At 42.6% G+C, this 19,492-nt stretch overlaps 1 protein-coding gene across 13 annotated transcripts in view; it reads left to right on the top strand.

The window, feature by feature from the left end:
* tenm3 (teneurin transmembrane protein 3) overlaps positions 1–19,492 on the top strand; it is a 258,447-nt gene that overhangs the window by 36,775 nt on the left and 202,180 nt on the right. For all 13 annotated transcript variants that reach the window (XM_036516752.1, XM_036516759.1, XM_036516756.1 and 10 more), the window contains exon 2: positions 2,920–2,994. The gene's annotated coding sequence lies outside the window, so the exon portion shown is untranslated. The remainder of the gene's footprint in view (positions 1–2,919; positions 2,995–19,492) is intronic.

Genomic DNA, 19,492 nt, shown 5'->3' with positions numbered 1-19,492 from the left:
CCATTAGCATTTTACTTTGTTTTCTTTGCCCTCCCAGTGACACCATTATTGTGTTCTACATGTTTGTGAATGTTTTTATGTTCCTCTTTTTTTATATAATATGCATATTCATTTCTGTCTTGCAGTGCTCGTACAATGAAATGAGACGCGTTTCAGTTCGATGGCATTCCTCTAACTTGGGTGGCTTCAACTTGGCAAACACTGCAGGGTCTTTGCACACCATCACCTAGTGAAACGCGCACGCGCACACACACACACACACACATTCACGCACAGAAATCGACTCGCGTTCCTCTCAGCCAGGCTTTTATTCCTAGCGGTGGTTAGGGGGAAATGTATCCGTGATGACTAAAATGGTTTTCGCTCCTGTCCGGCCGCTGCTTCTCGAGTGTTATTCAGCCTAAAACATTTCAGAGACCGGGATTGCAACCGCTCGGCGACCGGGGCCCCCGCGGCTACCTCATCAGAGAGAGGCAAGGGAACATTCACCAGACATCTACCCCTGTGATGAGTTCCCACAACACTCATATTGTTATTTAGAATAGAATGATACCTTTTTTATGGCTGGGATTCTCTGCTCCGTATTGTCTTTTCGCATAACAAACTCTGGGAGCGGTGATACGGACACACAAAAGCTTGTTTTGTGAAGAAGAAAAAGCGCCACAAATTCCAATCACAGTTTGCAGTTTTTTATGAATAGGACATTCAGCTGAGGCGTACCTACATGATACTGCTGCGGCTGCCACGGTGCATTCTTTTTGACCGTAACTATTTGATGCTTTGATTAATGTCTTGGCTTTTCCTTGACTTTCTTGCTGGTAACAGCCCGTTTAGCAAAGATCATTCCGCAGGCGGTGTCCGTGCTGTGCGTGATTGCGGCATTTGGAGATGGAGCTGTGTTCTGGTGAGGAGATGGACCAGAATGCATAGGTCCTCAGGACTTGGAGGCATATGTGATCTCATTGTGCCAGACACATTGGCACATTATGGGCGCCGCGCTTTTTGCGCCATTACTCACATTTTCCTCTTGGCTAGGCAGAGCTCATCGGCAAACTCTGCCTCCTTTTATATGCCTTTCCTCATTAACGCCTGCGTGCTTGTATGGGAGCACGCGTTAAAGGTGGTAAGAGCCATTAGCGCTAGCCGCGGTTAGCCTTTGCACCCTCAACATCTCTTGGTCGATCTGTCATTTCAATTTGCGTCCTTAGCGAAGCAAATAAGTAAGACAGCCTCCTCCTGTAGTTATTCATTACCAGCTAATTCGATTGTCTCTTAGGTTATATTTTGGTTTCCTGTTCATTGGTTGTGGAACTGGGCGATGTGCATTTAACCTCTTGATTGTTTTGGCTTAGATTGCATCACTCCAAATTAAATTCATTTCATAATCCGCTTGCATGTGCTTGCTGTGTCAGTCATGTGTAATGTAAGACATAATTGCTCTCCGCTTCTCCTAGAATTTCTTCCCCTGGACGTTGGTTGACAGATTAGTCATTACATCTCAAAGGGCCTAAATTAGCTCCCTGTTTAACAGAATTAACACAGTGATATCGAGTAATGATTCCTCAGGGCTCAGGCTTATGAGCATGTTATATAGATACTCTGATTTGTTCTTCTCATGAATAGATACATGTTTAAATCGTGGCAATTTCAGCTCATTTTTGGACAGTTTTAAAAAGTCAGCTTCAGACATTATGTTGGAGCACTGAGGTCAGTCCACTATCTTGCCTTGAGAAAAAAATATCTCTCATTTAAAAAGCTGTAGGGTTGTTCCAAGAAAAATCATGATATCATGAAAAATCATGAACATGATCACAGTGATAATTTCCCATCTGTATCTAAATTAATAGGAAGTGATTGCAGTTAGTTGTATAAATTGTGGGTTGAAAGAAATACCTGCCAATGAACCTCAGGGATGTTTTTTTTGTTCCATTGTCATTCACCCATACCAGGCTCATCGTTAGTATTGTACATCCAACCAATCCCTTTACTTGTGTTGTATTTTGTCATAGAGCCTTTCAAGGTCCATTTTAGTCAGCAGGGTTTGATGGTATCGGCCAATATTATCTTAACCCACTGGAATCACAGGAGTTCGGAATCCGATAGTAGCGTCCCAGTAAATGTTTTCGTCAGTTTTCATTATGGAGTGTTCCTCCGTCCCTCATTTGCACTCCTGGCAACTTACCAGGTGCAGTTATTTAGCTCAGTGAAGAAGCTGCGAGTCGAGTTTGCCAGGTCTGTAGTTTATACACATGTGCTGAATAATCGGGATTCTGAAGCCACCGCATACATTAGTGTTGCATTAGTTTATTTCAGAACTCTGTACGCAGGGACTGCGCTTTAAAGGTCACTTTCTGTCAACAAGATTTTGTCTGTTGCGATTCTGCTAAATGATTGTTGGAACAAAGGGGGGGGAAAATCTGTTGACAAAAACTCATTACAGTGCTGAAAACATAGTTTCTATTCAAGGCAGGTTCTGGTAAAGCGAGGTTTAGACTGTATTAAAGGTATAAATACACAGTAATCTCGGTTCCACCTCAATCCCCCCCCCCTAACACCTGACACCTCCAATATTTCATAATTATTTTACATGTAGTATTGTGATGTACTTTGGAATCTGTGTTCTGGTGGTTGATGTACTTAGTTTCCGTTGCCTAGTCAGTTTACACTCCAGTTTGGAGTTAACTTTTGGTAGGACTTGAATGGTGTTATCTCACACTCACTGGTCTATGAGTGTTCTTAGCCTGGTCTGACACTGTTGCTCATTCAACTTGAATAGACACACTTATGTTCTGTTGTGCTGGAAGTCACTCTGGATAAGAGCATCTGCTAAATGACTGTAATGTAATGTAATGTAATGTGATCCGGAAAAATTGGTAACATCATTTAATATGACCGTTTCGGCTTTGTCTTTGTCCACAGGAACGGCAGCCAGTTCTTGCGTGTGTGACCCAATCCAGGCTTTAATGACTCTCTGCGGCCCACCTTCCTTCTTATGTGAGTAAACCTTAACCAAGTATGTCTGGTTTGGAAGTGCACCGCACTGCATGTCACGAGATCAAATTCTCACGCGATGTCGGCGATGCCCAGATTCGGTTTGGGACAACAGACCTCCAGCATCCATCCTGTAATTGCGAAAACACAGCATAAAGCCCTGTGGTCACGGAGCACAGAGCAGAATTACAGATACTTGCTTTGATAATGATATCACCAAAAACCACAAGTTCCTGATCGGGTCCTCATGTCATGTAATGGAAGGCCGACGATACGGTCTGAAATTTCATTCCTGTCTGCTTCTTATTTAATTTTCCCTAATTTTTTGTGACATCCCTTATTCTGGTTCCCAATAATTAAATAAAAGGCACCACATCTCATGGGGAGAATAGTAATGAAATGGGGCCTAAACCGGTTCATATATGGACTTTGAAATTGATTTTCTTCCAACTGCCGGGGGTTTCATGATTACGCAAGGCCTCCATTACAGTTAAGGGTAAATCAAAGCGGGAAAATCTTTGTGTGAGTTGCAACAGCTGAACCGACAACTAATTTCCCTGGACAATACGCACGAGACTGCAAGCCTCTCTAAATTTTTTTCCACCCCAGCCCCCCCAACCCCCTCAACCCCCGCCCCCCCCCCTTCACTCCTCACACTTCCTGCTTATCGATTCGCCCGGTGGAGCGGTTTCACTTGCTGTATCACAGGGGCTGCATCATTTAAACCTACCACCTTACCGCATTTGACCGGGGGCAAATAAAAACAATAGCTTCCTGACACTGACACCCAAGGGTCTCCCTCCGCTGTTGGTTTTAATCGGCCGCGCGCTCATCTCTGCTGCCTCGCAATACGAGTTTCATCTATCAGTTTCGTTAAAGAGATCGACGTGCTTGACCTATAAAGGAACAGGAGGGCATTGTGAGGAAATGGCCAGAGACGCCCCCCCCCCCCCCCCCCCCCCCCCCCCCCCCCCCCCTCCTTAAACTTCATTGTGAAGTTTGAGCCCAAATAGAGACACACAAAGTGTGTGTGTGTGTGTGTGTGTGTGTGTGCGTGCGTGTGTATATGTGTGTGTGTCTGTGTGACATGAGGGTAACAGCAGTGGGTTCAGAGAGGTCTTCCGTTTGCTGAGAGTTGTGGCTTTTTGTGCTGTTGGTCTTATCTTGTTAGTCAGCTTGTTCATATCTCAGTACAAGCCTGTTAATTAAATGGTTGCTTTTAAAGCATGCAAATAATGCGTAATTGTAGTGTGTGTGTGAAATCAATCAAACCTGGGATTTATGAAATCAGGGTATGTGCAGATGACCCCAAAAAAGTCCCGAAAATGGAAATATTTACCGCAGTTGTTTGTTACACCCCTGTTGTCCTTTCATGAGTGACTATGATATGTTCTTTCATGACTGAATGCGATATGCTCGAGCGGCATTGACTGTCCCACAAGCACCGCATTACCTCATTAGTCAGAGGGTAAGTGGGCATGGGTAATGAGATGATTTAACTTGTTGAATGTCAGGCCCGTTGAAGATGGGGAAAAAAAAACACATACTAGGACCTAATATGCCCCACATATCAAGAGAACAACACGTTCACTCCGTCAGTATGTTGGAGGCTGGGCTAAGTCAACGCATTGTCCCTTGCCATCTGCGTTGTTCGCAGCCAACAGTTTCTAATCTGGCAAGACACGACAGCCAAGCGCGGTCCATCAATGACAGGCCGCAGTCTGGGAGACCACGAGGAACTGCGCCCAGCCAGAATTGAGTCATCGTTACTCTGCAGCCTCGTGGTTCCTCACGCTGCCAGCTCCACGACCTCCTCTTCCTTTACAGCTGCGAGATGTGTCTAGCGGAGGTCCGGGCTGGGGCGGGGTGGGGCGGGGTGGAGCGGGCTGGGGCGGGGCGGGGCGGTCGGGTAAAATGAGACGAGTAACGGGAACAGATGTCAGTTAGAATGTTTGAGGTTCTAATGAGATCAGGAATCTGATTTAACAAGAGCATCTGTGAAATTTTACAACAATAACTTCTCTAGAACCCCTTTTTCCACATAATTTACTCAACGTAAACAATAAAACGGTAGAAAGCAAACAAAACCAACACCTAAAATAATTAATTGCATAATTAATCTGTCTGGCCAGCTAAAAACATGAAGCAACAAGGGGAAAATGTTTCCTTGCATGTGGTGTGCATTCACAAATGGAATGGTAGTGATGAGTCTGATGTCCAAATACAACTAATTACCTTGGTTGAATAAGTCCATTGAAGTGCTGGAGGAACCATTACATTGCCTTAGAGCTAAATAGCTGCTCCTGGTTTGCACTGTACCTGAATAGTTGCTACTAGTACTAAAGGATGCACTGAATGGCTTAATTAAAGTTCAGAGTGGGGAAATTGGGAAATAAGAAATTAGTCATTGGAAGAAAAGATACCGGTCACTGTTTTTTTTTTTTTTTTTTTTTTTACTTTGTACTTCAGGGTTTGGAGGATTTCGGTTGTTTTGCTTGTACTTCGGGGTCTGTCAAAGCTGCAGAGAAAGAGGAGAAAAATAGAGGTCAGTTTTCCAATCAGAATTCATGACCTGAGGGTAATGTGGCTCAGCCTTGGAGCTCGAGCGCAATTGGTGCCCTGCAAAGGGAAGAGGAGCGTCCTTTGAACGTTACTTTGCTTGCCGCTAAGGGTTGGCACACACAGATACCCTGCGAAAATAAAGCTGTCCGAGTTCCAAAGTTGCCCAAAAGGTGCCCAACCAAGACTTCACTGACCTGAAATGCAGGTCATTGTGTTGTAGCAACTTTTACTTGCGTTGACTTTGTCTTTTTAAACCAAAGGCATTTGTAGGATATAGCGCCTGCTAGTTCTGTCTTTGCGATGGTAGTTAGAGTGGCTGCCGATGGTATCACATTGACATGAGTTACCACAACAGTGAAAGGCTACTGCTTACCATTTTAAGGTCCACTTCACAGAGTGAAGTAAAGTAGGATGTAGATATTTTTCAAGTTTTTTTTTCTGTCAGGACATTCTGTTGTTGGCTATGTGGATCAGTCTGCTATACTCCGTGAACCATCTGAATATAACAGACTCCTCATTTTTGTAGGATTGTGGGCTATTTTCCATCCTCTGTCCTCTCTCATTTCAACCTTACGCTCTTGTTCTCATGTAAGAAGTCCCTCCCATGGTACAAGTCCCTCACCAGTGTTTCTGATGGCTTTGGGGTTAATTCAGGAAAAATGAAATGACCTCTAAGAATTGACTAATAACCTCATTAAATCCACAAACACTGCTCCTCAAGTAGTGAGTAATGGGTAATAATCAGGTTATTCAGTCCTGGGGTTCTGTGACTTTGCTAAAATCAGGCACGAAACGCACCACTTCCTGGCCAGCTTGCAGTCATGGCATTCTGGCTGGCACTGGTGATGCCTCTAAAAATACAGCGAATATTAAAGACAGCCAAATAAAGAACAAAACTTGTTTTTTTTAAATGCGATTGACAGTTATTCAGTCAGACATGTACGTCTGACATTTGAACAACCATGAAATAAAAAAAATGAAAGCTGATTTAGACAGCAGTTCATCATCAGACCTGGAGGAAAGTAACAGAAGCATGAGCGTGCACACGCGCGCACACACACACACACACACACACGCGCACACACGCACACACGCGCACACACACACACACACACACAGAAACTTAGATTGTGTCCCTCTGATATGTTGGTTTGTCTGATGTTTAGACATGTTTGTATGTAGTGGTGTGTCTAATATTTAGACATGTCTGTATGTAGTGAAGCCTTCCGTGTTTGCTGTGAACAGAGCCACAGTGAGTGATAAGTGAAGACAAGATTGCTGTCTCCATTAGCGACGGCAGTCATTGTCTGTGGAACAGGTGGGCGATTGGATCACCTGTTTTTACCTTTGTGTAGTGCAGGCTTCATCTGCTGAAGTCTTGTCTGCTACAAGACAACACTGATTCATGTTTAGTACTAAAGTTTTTTTTTTTTTTTTTTTTTACTGCACATGTTTAATCCTATAAAAGCATGGCTTATAGTATGCCAGTTGACTTTCCAGAATTAGCTTCCTTGTGTTGTAGGTGATTATTTCTTTTCTTTGGTTGCCTTCATCAGTCAGACGTGCCCTGGGGGGAAAGAGAAATATGTTGACATCAGTTACAGCGTTGTCTTTCACACAACCACAACCCCTTCAGCCATGGGGCTCTGGCAGAGATTCAGTCTAACCACAGTGCAATTTGTCCTCTTTGTGTAATAAAGCAGTTGTTGTTGTTGGGTCTTTGACAGGGAATTTTTATAGTGGTGACTGTCAGCTTCGTAATGTTGTTTTAACAGAAAAATGAAGAGAGAAAAAAAAGCCATTAGAGATTTTGCAGTCAATGAGCTCCCGAGTGGCTCAGTCAGTTAAGGTGCTTGTTCCAAGAGCAGACAGCCCTACAGTTCAAGACAACTCACAAGTTTGAGCGTGACTGATGTCATTGGCTAACATTGACCAGGAGTCTACAGCGATGGAACTTAATTGGCTTCTTTCCACGAGGGTAAGGTGGGCTACATCTGGCAGGGTTCTCTCATTGCACCATTAATTAGCACCTCTATGGTAGGGACCTGTGAGTTGATCAGGTGAGGTTAGTGGGGGTTTTGCCCCTCCTCTGTTAGACGATCGCCCCCCTGTGGTGTATTGTGGGACTTGTGTGGGAAAAATAGCTGGTTGCGTGTGAGCGTATCGTGGAATTGAATTCATCAAGCTTCATTGCTACTGCATAAATGCAGGGGAAGTTGCAGTGAGGCAACATTAATTATCAATGTGATTACACAAATTGCATTTGATCTGAATGGTAGTTTTTGACTGAGAGCAAGAAATGCTTATGCAAATATTTTTTCAGTTTAAGTCGAATCAAACCCAAAGACAGTTTCTGTTTTGCCTAAACCAAAGGATAGGATTTTTGAGAGATTTGGCAATATGCTGATCCATATTTATAAATAAATACATAAATATTTAGGCTTTAATGGATGTTCTTACTTCAAAATACATAGACTCCGTATGGCAGCTCTTGGGTGGATTTGTGTTGTGTTTTTCTGACGGTATGTGTTTAATGAAACACTCCCATGCTAAAAGGCAGAAATGTTGCCACGACAAATTGCACGGGAAAGACCCGGACTGTGAGTGATTGCAGCACATGGAGGGTGGAATTAGCCATGTTTTCTTTTAAAGCAGTTTAGAAAAACTGTCGGTAACGCTCAGCTCCGCAATCACTCTGCGCACCGACCTCATTGTTCTCCGAGCGACGGCTTTTAATCCGTCTGAAATTTAAGAGTATTAGCAAGACTTTGTCAGGTCACTGTCTGCCCGACGCTGCGGAAAGGTTAGCCCCCGTTACCATCGCTGTATCCGGGTAATGTGGGCTCAGGATCTCACGCATGCATGTGTAGCTCATTCAGCAGTACTTGAGGCAGTGAGGTGGTCTCCTGACCCGCGAGAAGGAAGGGTCTTGTGCAGCATTACCTGCATGGAGTCTATGGCACATGGGATTGAGTGAGAATATAGCCCTAGACTGTATTAAGGCCACCAACAGCCCTGCTGTACTACAAGGGTGTCGCCTCTGTACTATAAGTGCTGCCACCCACAATACCCCTGTACTGTAAGAGTGTCCCCTCTTCAAATGGGTTCCATGCCCACTTGATCTCTGCATGACGGTCCCACTCACAGCCCTGTCTTGCTGAAGGCTCCCCTCACTTGGCCCTCTTAATTCGGTGCGACTCAATCACCTTTTTGCAAGACTGACCTTGGTGCACACAGAGAGGATTCTGGCTTATTTCAGCTGAGAGTCGGCTGCCCCCCCAAAGATCTGAAACCAGGCTTTTTTTCTTATATTTTTTTTCCTCTTTTTTACAAGAATGGTTTGCGCTTCTGTCTACTGACGAATTGATGGACTTTTCTTTTTCGTTTCAACATTGACGAGACAATGTGTTATGATTTATCTACAGAAAATCTCTTAAAATGAAAGAGAGGTTTTTTTCTTTCCGCCTGGAGCAAGGTATATGTAGCCAGGCCTTGATGGGAAATCTTTTGTCCTTAGCTGGAGAGTTCAAAAATAAGTGAAAACTAATCAAAACTAAACGGGCTTTTGCAGAATCTGTACATTTGTCAATGTCAGAGACCATAGGTTTTGTTTTGCCCAGTCTGAAGATGTCTAACAATAATCTTGATTTCTTCCAATTCGAAGAAACATGAATGCTGGGAAAAAAATTTTCCTTACAAATTGTGCACAATCGATGTACAATGTAATGTTTTCTTCCCACTGATAACACATCTGTTTCTAAATAAGGTACATGAACCCGTTGCAGAGTAATTTGAAGTGAAGTTTCAGAAAGCTCCCATCAGGACACCAGCTGAGGGGTCTGGGGCGATAGTCTAACTCATTTCTCAAAGTCAGGGCTGGCACCTAGAGCTAGGGTACAGTAAGATGACTTTTGTACCAGGGATGAATATATTGCAGAAAATGGAAAAATACCCAGTAGTCCAACATTTCTCTGAATAAATGGTAATTCTGCCTCTAATGACTCCTACACTACCTCCTGGACACCTTCAAAAGTACTACGCAAGCATCCTTAAACACTAATGCTGGCCAACACAGAATTCCATAGGGTGCTCAAGCGTGGCAGGATTATTATCAAACTGAGTCATCATGACAAGTTTGTGTTTGGTTACAGAAGAACCAACAAGTTTTATAACTCATAATTGTTGTTATTTACCATTATTAGTAACAAATATGTATAATTCAGTATCATATACATTACATATATGTGACAGGAATGTACAGTATATTTTCCTGTCATAACTGACTTGATTTAGTTGACTATTTCTGTCAGGTTGGAGAGAGCTGTAAATTTTTTTTTTTTTTTCCTCATTGGAGCTTTAGAAACATTGAAATACACAACAAAAACTTTTCTCTTTCTTTTTGTCGACTCGTTAAGTATACCAGCAATGAATGAGGTCTGCTGTACGCTCAGTGATGCTCAGTTGGTTGGTGCTGGTGCTAGCCTCCTCATCATTTTCCTCACAGCGGCATGAACTCCGATTAGCGTGCATGGCACTGCATGGTCCAACGCTCAACCAGCTCTCAGTTATTAACGCGTTCAGGCCGAGGGAAGCGTATCTGCTTCTCAGCAGCGCTCGTGAGCCACCCAGGGGTCTCCTTCAGCTTGCTTCCACCAATCAGAGATCGCTTTCGCTGTCTCGACCTTTCAGAAAGGTCTCGGAAAACGCAGTCGTCAGGATTTCATCCTGCTATGTGGGGCTTCAGTTCTGGTCCGTATAGCAGCGGTCTGTGAGTCAGCTGGTTTTTGATAGAAGGAACCGGTGCAACATACCTTAGCATTTGTGTGCTGTTGTCCATATGTTTAAGTTAGCGTGTTCCACCCCTATCAGCAAACAGAGCCTCATCTGTGCTTACCTGGCCGTATCACTGACTACAACTCCCCAGATTTATAAACCTGTTCTTCTGTATACATTTTTCCTGGACTTAAGTTACTAAGATGTTTTGCAATTAGAGATCATCCTCAAATGCGCTGATGAATAATTAGAGATGAAAAACGTTGCAATTATCTGCCATTATCATAATCAACTTCAGAGTGAAGTACGCCCTCGAAGTCAGAGTCATAAACAACAGCCGTTTTCCTTCGTTTATTTAATCAGAAATTAAAAAAAAATAATAAAAAAACATTGAGGCAGTACTTCTAAATCCATCATCGCACGCTGTTCTGACAACATACATTAGATCTGCAGACAAATGCATTTGTATTAAAATGGTGCTACAGTCATTTTTCAAATATTTTGTGGTCATTGTTTTACACTAAGCATTTGGATTAGCATTTATCAGGCATTTGCAATTGATCTGATCCTTGTTTGTATTCATCGTAGTGACATGAAAGATAAGAACTTTCCACTTCTCGGGGGTTTGGGGGGGGGGGCTGTCTAACAATGTATTTGTTTTAGAAACCTACTAGTTGATTAGCCACTACAGCTAAATTTGAAAGCATAGTGTTATAAGGGATCACATGCCTTTGGCTCCATGGTGGACTCCATGGCTGGTTGTATATACCTTTTCAGTATAAAAGTACATGTATATACATGTTTTCATGTATTCAAGCACTGAAAATTCAAAGATGCATTTTTAGTATTCTGATTAAGGACTTGGTATATATCTAAGGTCATTTTCTAATATAGATGTTAATATTTAAATATTTAAACAGACTTGTGTAACTGCCTCTGCCCTGTATACTATTGAACTAACTAGTTGGGCTGTAGAGACCCCCAAAAATAAAATATAAAATTAGCACTTTAAGACTGAAAGGTATTTGCAGTGGCATCAGGTGTTGATGTACATTGTAATACCTGTCCTGATGCCAACTGCATGCTGATCTCTACAGCTCATTAAATCCCATCTGTGGAGACGCCTGACTTATGACTCTGGACGATCAGTCATTTTCCAGGTAATGACCACTACATCGGAAATAAATGCTTAATTAAGCATGCATGGTCATGCAATGACATTGTAATGGAATAAATCATATCCAACTCCCTGCATAATAATTATCAGTGAGACCCCTGTTTTATGAGATATTTCACCTTATGAAAAATGTGTTGAAAATGGATATTTTACACGTCTTTAACATTTTTGTGATAACCCGGACGAGATCCATCTTTTAAAATACTGTCACTCTGCCTTTGTCCCCAGTGATGCATTTTAAAGACTGAGCCTTGCTCAAAAGCTTGTTTTGTTTGGGTATGCTTATATTGACATTAATTATACCTCTGGGAAAGCAGTGTCTTAGAAAAACAGCAGTTATATTGGATTTTTTTATTTTATGTTGTAGTCAATACAGTGAGTAGTTATTCTATTCTCAGAATGAATGCAGGAGTGATTACCTCTGTATATTGTCCTGTTTTGTAGTGCAGATATTTTAAGTAATGTGTAGTCAGTGCATGAACAAATGGAATGTATGGGTCTTTAAGTAATGAGAGTTCAAGTACATACTACTTGATCCATAGACTCAGAAATATATTCAAACTGTCAGACTGATTGTGTGTGTGGGTATGGGTGTGTGTGTGGGTGTGTGCCCATGTGTGCCCCTGTGTGTGCGTGTGTGCACATGCATGCCTGTGTGGGTGCGTGTGTGTGTGTGTGTGTGTGTGTGCGTGTGTATATGTATGCTCATGTACGCACATGTGCATATGTGCATTTATGCCACTCTGTGGTGAGTTCTTCCCACCTTGCACCTGATATAGACTGGCATAGGGCCAGATTTTGCCGGGAGTGCACCAGGAGGGATGGGATTCTCAACGTCCACTTAATCACTGCTGTGATGCCTTCCTCCTCATCGATCACCTCACGCGGCTCTCCCAGACGTTATTTACCGCTAGATATACCCCGGAGTGGCCGCACAATATTTCGGCACGATGTCAAAATTGTCACGGAAGGTCACAGGCCGGTGTTCATCAGATATGAAAACATCTCCCTTACGTTCGGCAGGCAGACTGGTTCTCACTGAATTGGGCAGAGCTCATGCTAGCACATCTTCTCACGGAACATTGTAAATCCCCATGGAATCCCACTCCCCTTCAGTTCTCGTGGAACCCGTTTGCCACTACACCGGTTATCCACCACAACATGTCAGACAGACCTTTTATATTTGCTTTTTTTTGTTTTAGCTTTATTGGAATTCCAGGCATTTGTGATGTCATAGTGTTACGAGCAGGAGGAGTCGCTCTGATCATCGTTTTGATGCATGCATTTTGATGTCGAATGAAAGCTAGCAAAATAGCAATTAGTATGACTAAGGATGACGATGATGGAGTTTTCACCTTGTGCAGATGTTGAAATGAAAAGGCACCATTATTAAAAGACAGAAGTTTTTTTTGTTAGTTCTGAGAACCAGTTGTAGGCTAATGGCATGAGATGAGTGCATCAGCAGTTTCATGCAGATTATATTTTTGTCACATTCAGAGGTCAACAAAATCTGACATTTAATCGGATTTGGATAAAAAAAAACTGTTCAAAACATGCTCCGACTGCATTCAATCCCTAAGCCCCCATTATATTTATGTAAATATGTCATAAATTCTACCAATCTGTGAGGTGGTTCTAACAAGAGAGCACAAAGCTATATTTACTGATAAATTAATGTCAGCACACAATTAACACAATTTCACTCTGTATCCGTGCCTTTGCCTAAAGCCTTAAAGTGGAACTGCAGCTGCAGATACAATACAAAATTCTTTATTAATCATTGAATTAATTGTGTGTTTTTTTATCTTGTGTAAACTGTAGAAAACAGGATTTTTTTATAAAAACAAATATGACTCCATGAATGAAATCAGAAAATATGTGATTAACATCTTGACAGTTCTGTGAAGCCAAGCATCTTAATATCTCGAACCTTTCTCCATCGAAAAACATATAGGTGATATAGGGTATGTTGTTCTCTGAAAATCTCTCTTATAGATCTACATGACATATATCTGTATACATATATAATCATTTGCCATGTATGTCTGTTTGGTGCTGGAAAGATATTTTCAATTTTATGTGAGGAGAATCAATAAAGTGTTTGAACCCCAGGGAAATTGTTGGACACTCCAAGCAGTGTATGGACTCACAGAAAATGCTGATTTATAAGTGCTAGGCACCAACAGCCAAATGCTTTCTTCCTGAGTTTTTTACTCATTGAACCGGCTGGCTTTTGGCAAACATACAAAATGGTCAGACAATTCACTGAGAGGAGAAGATTGTGGATTTCGCAGGGGCAAGGTTGGGTGGGTCGTGTCAACAGTCATCCAGTTTGAAGTGGAAAAGCTCTTCATTTGACCAACACGGCCTCGTGAAGTGCCAACGGAGTGGAAAAGTGAATGTCTGCGAGAGGAGCTGGGGCCGGCTACAGGTGGAAATGCAGGGAGATTGCCTCTCTTTAAAAATGAATGCATTGTAATTCAAAGAGGACCCTACTGCACAGGCTGGGCCGTACTCTGAACTTTTTGGACTGTGACAACCCTGCAGAGCTAAAATAATGTACTGTAGGACTACTTTACCATGCTGTACTCATTAAGTGGCCCCAGGGATAGATTGTACAATAAAGTTTTCATAGATTATGCCACAATGTATGATGTAAACTGAATTTAATTTAAGAATGAAAGTAGTTTATTTTGAAAACAAAGCCCAAGTAAAGCCAGGTCAGCAGTTCTTTCCAAATGCTTGGCCCAGCGAGACGTTATTCCTGGGTTTTATTCTCTCATGGTAAGGCCCTGAGTGCCTGCTAAATCCCTGGTGTTGGAGTTATCGTTTGACTGGCAGGCAGAAGGATGTCGGAGTTTGTCTGGTCTGGTCTGCAGAGCCTACCTTCCATAGTTTGATGTCGACAGGATCCCCAACCCCTAACACCCCCCCACTCCCCAATTCTCCCCGAGCACCGGCTTCAGAGCTGTGTGTCTACATTCCCCAGCACTGGGGAACAGGAGGGGTAATCCAGCACCTCACGGGAGCCGGCCTTTGACCCCTCCGTCCCGAGGAATGCACACTAACCATCGGTACATTTCCGCCGCGCGGCCTCCCCCACGCCCCGCGCATCTCCTCCAGGCAGCAGGTCGCATTGCAAACACGGATCAAATTATTTCCCCCCCTTCTCCATCCCGACATGTTGTCAATTACAGAGCCGCGCTCGGGAGAGCCCAAGAATTTGCTCCAGGAGCGAAAGACCTGTAGTGCTCATCAGTTATCCAAAGAAAACACTCATTGTTGATGTATGGCTGTTTCACTAAAAAAAAAAAAAAAAAAGTGAGGAAGAAAAAACAACAGGCATTCTTAATTTAAATGTAAAAAATGAATGGACTCCTTTTGCAGGGACTTCAGAGGTATCATCTGGTACCTCAGCAGATCTGGAACCATGTCTGTAACCCTGCAGGCCAGAACGCATTATCCATACGATGTACACGACGCTCACATCGACAGGAGACGATATTTTGACAGCATGTTGGCTGTGCACACACATGGATAAGCCTATTAAAGTACATAATCACAGAGGCTGAAGCTTTGTGTCTGAAGTTCGCGGAGCTTTTAAAAGGCGATGTTTACAGTCCCTCCCTGCTCTCCACTGGTTTCCACTGCCACAAGGGGAATCCTCATATGCTTTAGAAAACCTGGGACATGAAAAAAAAAATATTCTAACAAATTTAATATTGCCTCAGATATCAAGGATCTTGTCAAAACAAGTACATCAAGATTATGTAAGGAACGGTATCCGAGAATTTATTGTTTAAAAGTGTGTTTTATCTTACCAGTGTTCTCTTGTTTTCTTCCTATTTTCTTCCCACATTGTGCTCTCAGGTTGTTTTTCTCGTAGCTATAGAAACCATAGTGAACACCGGTGTATATTGGATGTATATTGATGCTGCATTGAGTTCTGGGTTACAGGGAGGGCAAAATACTCATCTGCCACAGAGACTGTCCAGCTGACATTTTGCACTTTGCGGGGGACGTGGGCTGGGGCTCGGGGTTTCAGCTTGTGGTTCATGGATTGGTATCCAGTCCGTTGGCCAGAGTTCAGGTTTGGGGGTGGCGGGGAGAATAATGTATCTGGTAAGAGTCCGTTTGTAGCGGACGCGTGTAGCCCGCGGTGCTGTGGAAAGGCAGGCTTCTGCCCTCCCAGTCAATACAACATCCACATTGTTTTGGACGGAGAGCGATGGAGGTGGGCCTCCGCACGGAGCTGAGGAAAGTGTTTTCTGTGTCTGACAGCCTTTTACATTTAAAGGCAACCACAGCTGGATACGAGTCCGAATCGAAGTTATCTGTAGGACTGCGGCGAAAGGCAAGCAGTCAGGGGGACCCGGGTTGAATAAATCGATTAGTACATAGCCTGTCTGTGCTGGTCAGCTTCTCCCCGGATTCCCTTTGCTGAGTCTTGAGACCCGGTATTTTGGTCCTTCACGTGGAATATTGTTAAACCTGTCCACTAGATGTAAGAGTATTGGCCTTTGGGGGATGTGAAATCAGAACAGTTTCAACCAATGGAGTTGTTTTGACAATGTATTGCAGGCAGGAATCCCCCTCTTACAGAATGATTTAGGAGCTCTGTTAGTGTGGGGATACTTGCTTGAGCAACATGCCAACTTTAGAGAACCGTGGAGTCTTTAAATTTTTTTTCCCTTATCTTCCTGCTGTTAAACCGTACTGTATCTTGATCCCAACACCATCTCAAAAAAGATCAAAATTCACCCCACCCCCCACCCCCCGAAAGACCGCTGTGCCCAGTGTTAAGGTGTGTTGAGCCACTGTGCTGAGTACCCTAAATTCCAGTCATATTCATATTTTTAAAACGTGGAAGTTATGTCTCTTGGACTTTGTTGAACAGGAGTAGACTAAAGGAGATAGCTGTTGTGAACCACAGAACGATGAGAAGTCAGCTTTAAACAAAATTGCTTCTGTATAGAAGTAATACTGTTTTCATGTGATACACAAAAATGTTAGGAATATATTAATGTATTTCACCACCATATTGCATATAGTGGAAACAGTAGTCTGCTTGCATGTCATGTGCTGCTTATGTCATAGAACGTGAGGCAACAACATTTAAATACGTCACATTTTAGTGTCTTTTCATGAATATGATATTTTGTATTTGATTATTTTGTATATTTTGGTATATTTTTTTTTTATCATGACACAGAGCCTTGAAAAAAATAGAAAGATGTATCCAACCTCTGAGGTAGCACTCTACCTTTATTGTTTTTCAGAAAGAATAGTCATCAGCAACTTGAAGGGTCGAACACAACATGCTGTATCTGTAAATATTGCACATCTCATGCCATGCTACTGTGAGAATGGCTTTCCCATTGCCCATGTTAGCGCAGAAATCGAAAGTGTTACAGCACTTGCCTCTAGTTCCAGTTGAGTACAGTCCTTTTCTTGAGATGATTTTGAGGAGCACCAGTAATAGCGTAATTGTTGATACTATATGCTACTTTCTCCTTAAAGAGGGCTTGTGTGAAATGTCCTTTCGTGTGGCAATCCTTTCTTTTTATTGGCTTTGTGAGTCATATCTACAAGTTATGGTGTTATGGGAGACCAGAGCATGGTCTTTCGCACGTGACTCCACACGTGCTGTACACTGGCTAGACTTTTTTTTTTTTTAACTTGCGGAATAGATGCGTGCCAGTTCTGGCAGGATTCTGGCTCTGCCCAAAATGGAGTCTGGGCTGCCTTCTCTGGCCAGAAGTGTGGGGATTGATGGATGGTCGCGGCTGAAGTTTAACATGCCCTGGCTGTCATCTTCCATCAGCTCGTCGGCGAAACCTTTGGCGCTTCGAATATCGCAACGCTGCCATCGGACTATTGCGCTGCTGCCTTGATTTCACACATTCGAGGAACTCGACAGCATGTTTGAATGGGAACTAAATTTGTTATTTTTGGCTGACTACTTGAAGAGTTACACCACCTTTTTAGCTGTGCAGGTGTTTGACCCATTTGCCCGGACAGTTATGTTGTGTCCTACTCTAGCTGGAGCTCAAAGATGTAGTTCAAGACTGCCTGTAAAAGGACTTCTTGGAAGTTGTTAGTTTTGAATGAAGTAATTTCTCTCAGCAGAGCAAAACCGATTTTTGCCCCAGATGTGCATTAATGTGACCCGCAAGCTGTGTACACTGGCTCAGGAATGATTGTATGAAGAACTGTTCCCATGAAATGCCCTATGCTGGCATTGCCAGGGAGTGTCAGGAGAGAAGAGAATAGGAGAATGTCCTCGTTGAACTTTTGTCCACTTGTCCACTATCTCTCTCTCTCTCTGTATAAATTTATTTACACATACACACACACACACACACACACACACACATATGAATGTGCAGCAATTGTATGTCACAAATGAGAATGTTCTTGAAGACAGGGTTGAACATTCCAGCCTTTCTTGAGGACATTGCAATAAGCAACAGCTGAATTGTGGCAAATGCCTCGGTAGAAAAAGAAAAAAAAATGTATATCTGCTCCGCGTCCCCTTACAAGTGCAGTGGCTCACTGCTTTGTTGCATATATTCTCAAACAAAAGTCAACAGATCTTCTATCGGCATTGAAAGTTTCAGCCCTGTGCAAAGCATCCAAAAGATTGGATTTATTTTCTTTACCTTTGTCTCTCTTCTACAAGAGGGGCTGATCTTATTGAACTGTTTTCGCAATGCTTCCGTCTCCGGCGTTCCCTATGTCCTTCCAGTCCCCCCCCCCGAAAAAAAAAAAACAGCTTAAGGCCCTGCCGCATCTTATTCACATTAGTGCCGATGCAGGCGCTGTTTATTTTTTAATAAAGATAAATGTAGGAAGCCTGCCCTTTGTTAAAAACTCAGTATCAGAGGAAATGGCTGACTGCAGCGCTCATCCACCGCCACACTGGTGTAGCTGAAGGATCTCCGCTGCTTCCCGCCCGGCTCTGAGTGCTCACTGCTTGACACGAGGTGCTCTGGTAAATAGATTACTGTAACGCAATTACAGATATGCCATCTTTTGAATAAATCATTGCGCAAATACAGATCTCTCAGGGCCCGAGGGGGAGATGCCCGGAAAAAGCTGCCTGTGACCAAATTCTGTAGTTCCCTGCCCTTATGTCGGGCACGTAGAAATTAAATAACTGTATCGAGCAGAGGAAGCCAGTGTTATCAGTGTGTGCTCTGATTATTTCTCGCTTATTGAAGGTATATTTATGTTCAACGTACAACAATGCTTTGTTACACGCTGAGATGTATGAAGGAGGAGGCACTTGTGTAATTTTGAGGAAAATATGGTAAAACGGTCCAGGAAGCACTTAATAAAGTAACATTCTGTTGAAATTATGTTAAATTTAGAAATGGAATGAAGCACTTAGTTCAACTTGCATCTTGTTTTTGTTCAGTATAAACAACGCAAAGATTGATTTACCTGCGTCTACATTCAGTGGATGAAATATGATGAGATACATGGCTGGTGCTTTTATGTAACCAGGTGCGTGGAATTTCTTCCTTTCTCTGGCTGGTCGGTGATATAAAGTCATGGGCTGATTGCAGATGTAGAACATTAAAAACACACGCAACCAATAGCGTAATCAGATACTGCAAGCCTTTGTAAATATTTGCATTACTGCAGAGCACACATGGGTTTGAGGGGTTTGTGTTGGTGCTGTATTGTTGTGTAATGGAGACATTTGGTTCCGTTTTTGTTTAACCAGCAACATAAAACATACTGTCAGTACAATTTTCCATGCTGTGTTGTTTCCTTATTTTGGAAAAAGAATATATGTAAAAGTATCTAGTATGTATGGAATACATTTTCAACTTACACAACTTCTACCAAAGAAGGCATAAATAAATGCATTTATCTGTAATATGGAGTGTGTGGCAATAACTGGAGACCTATATTACTGGATTCATTTTTGAATATGTTGCATTAATACATTTGAAAAATTCTTAAAGTTTTTTAAATGAA

Source organism: Megalops cyprinoides, chromosome 22 (assembly GCF_013368585.1).
Source record: "Megalops cyprinoides isolate fMegCyp1 chromosome 22, fMegCyp1.pri, whole genome shotgun sequence".
NCBI lineage: Eukaryota > Metazoa > Chordata > Actinopteri > Elopiformes > Megalopidae > Megalops > Megalops cyprinoides.
The sequence above is the reverse complement of the archived record's forward strand: the minus strand, read 5'-3'. Positions and strand labels throughout refer to the sequence as shown.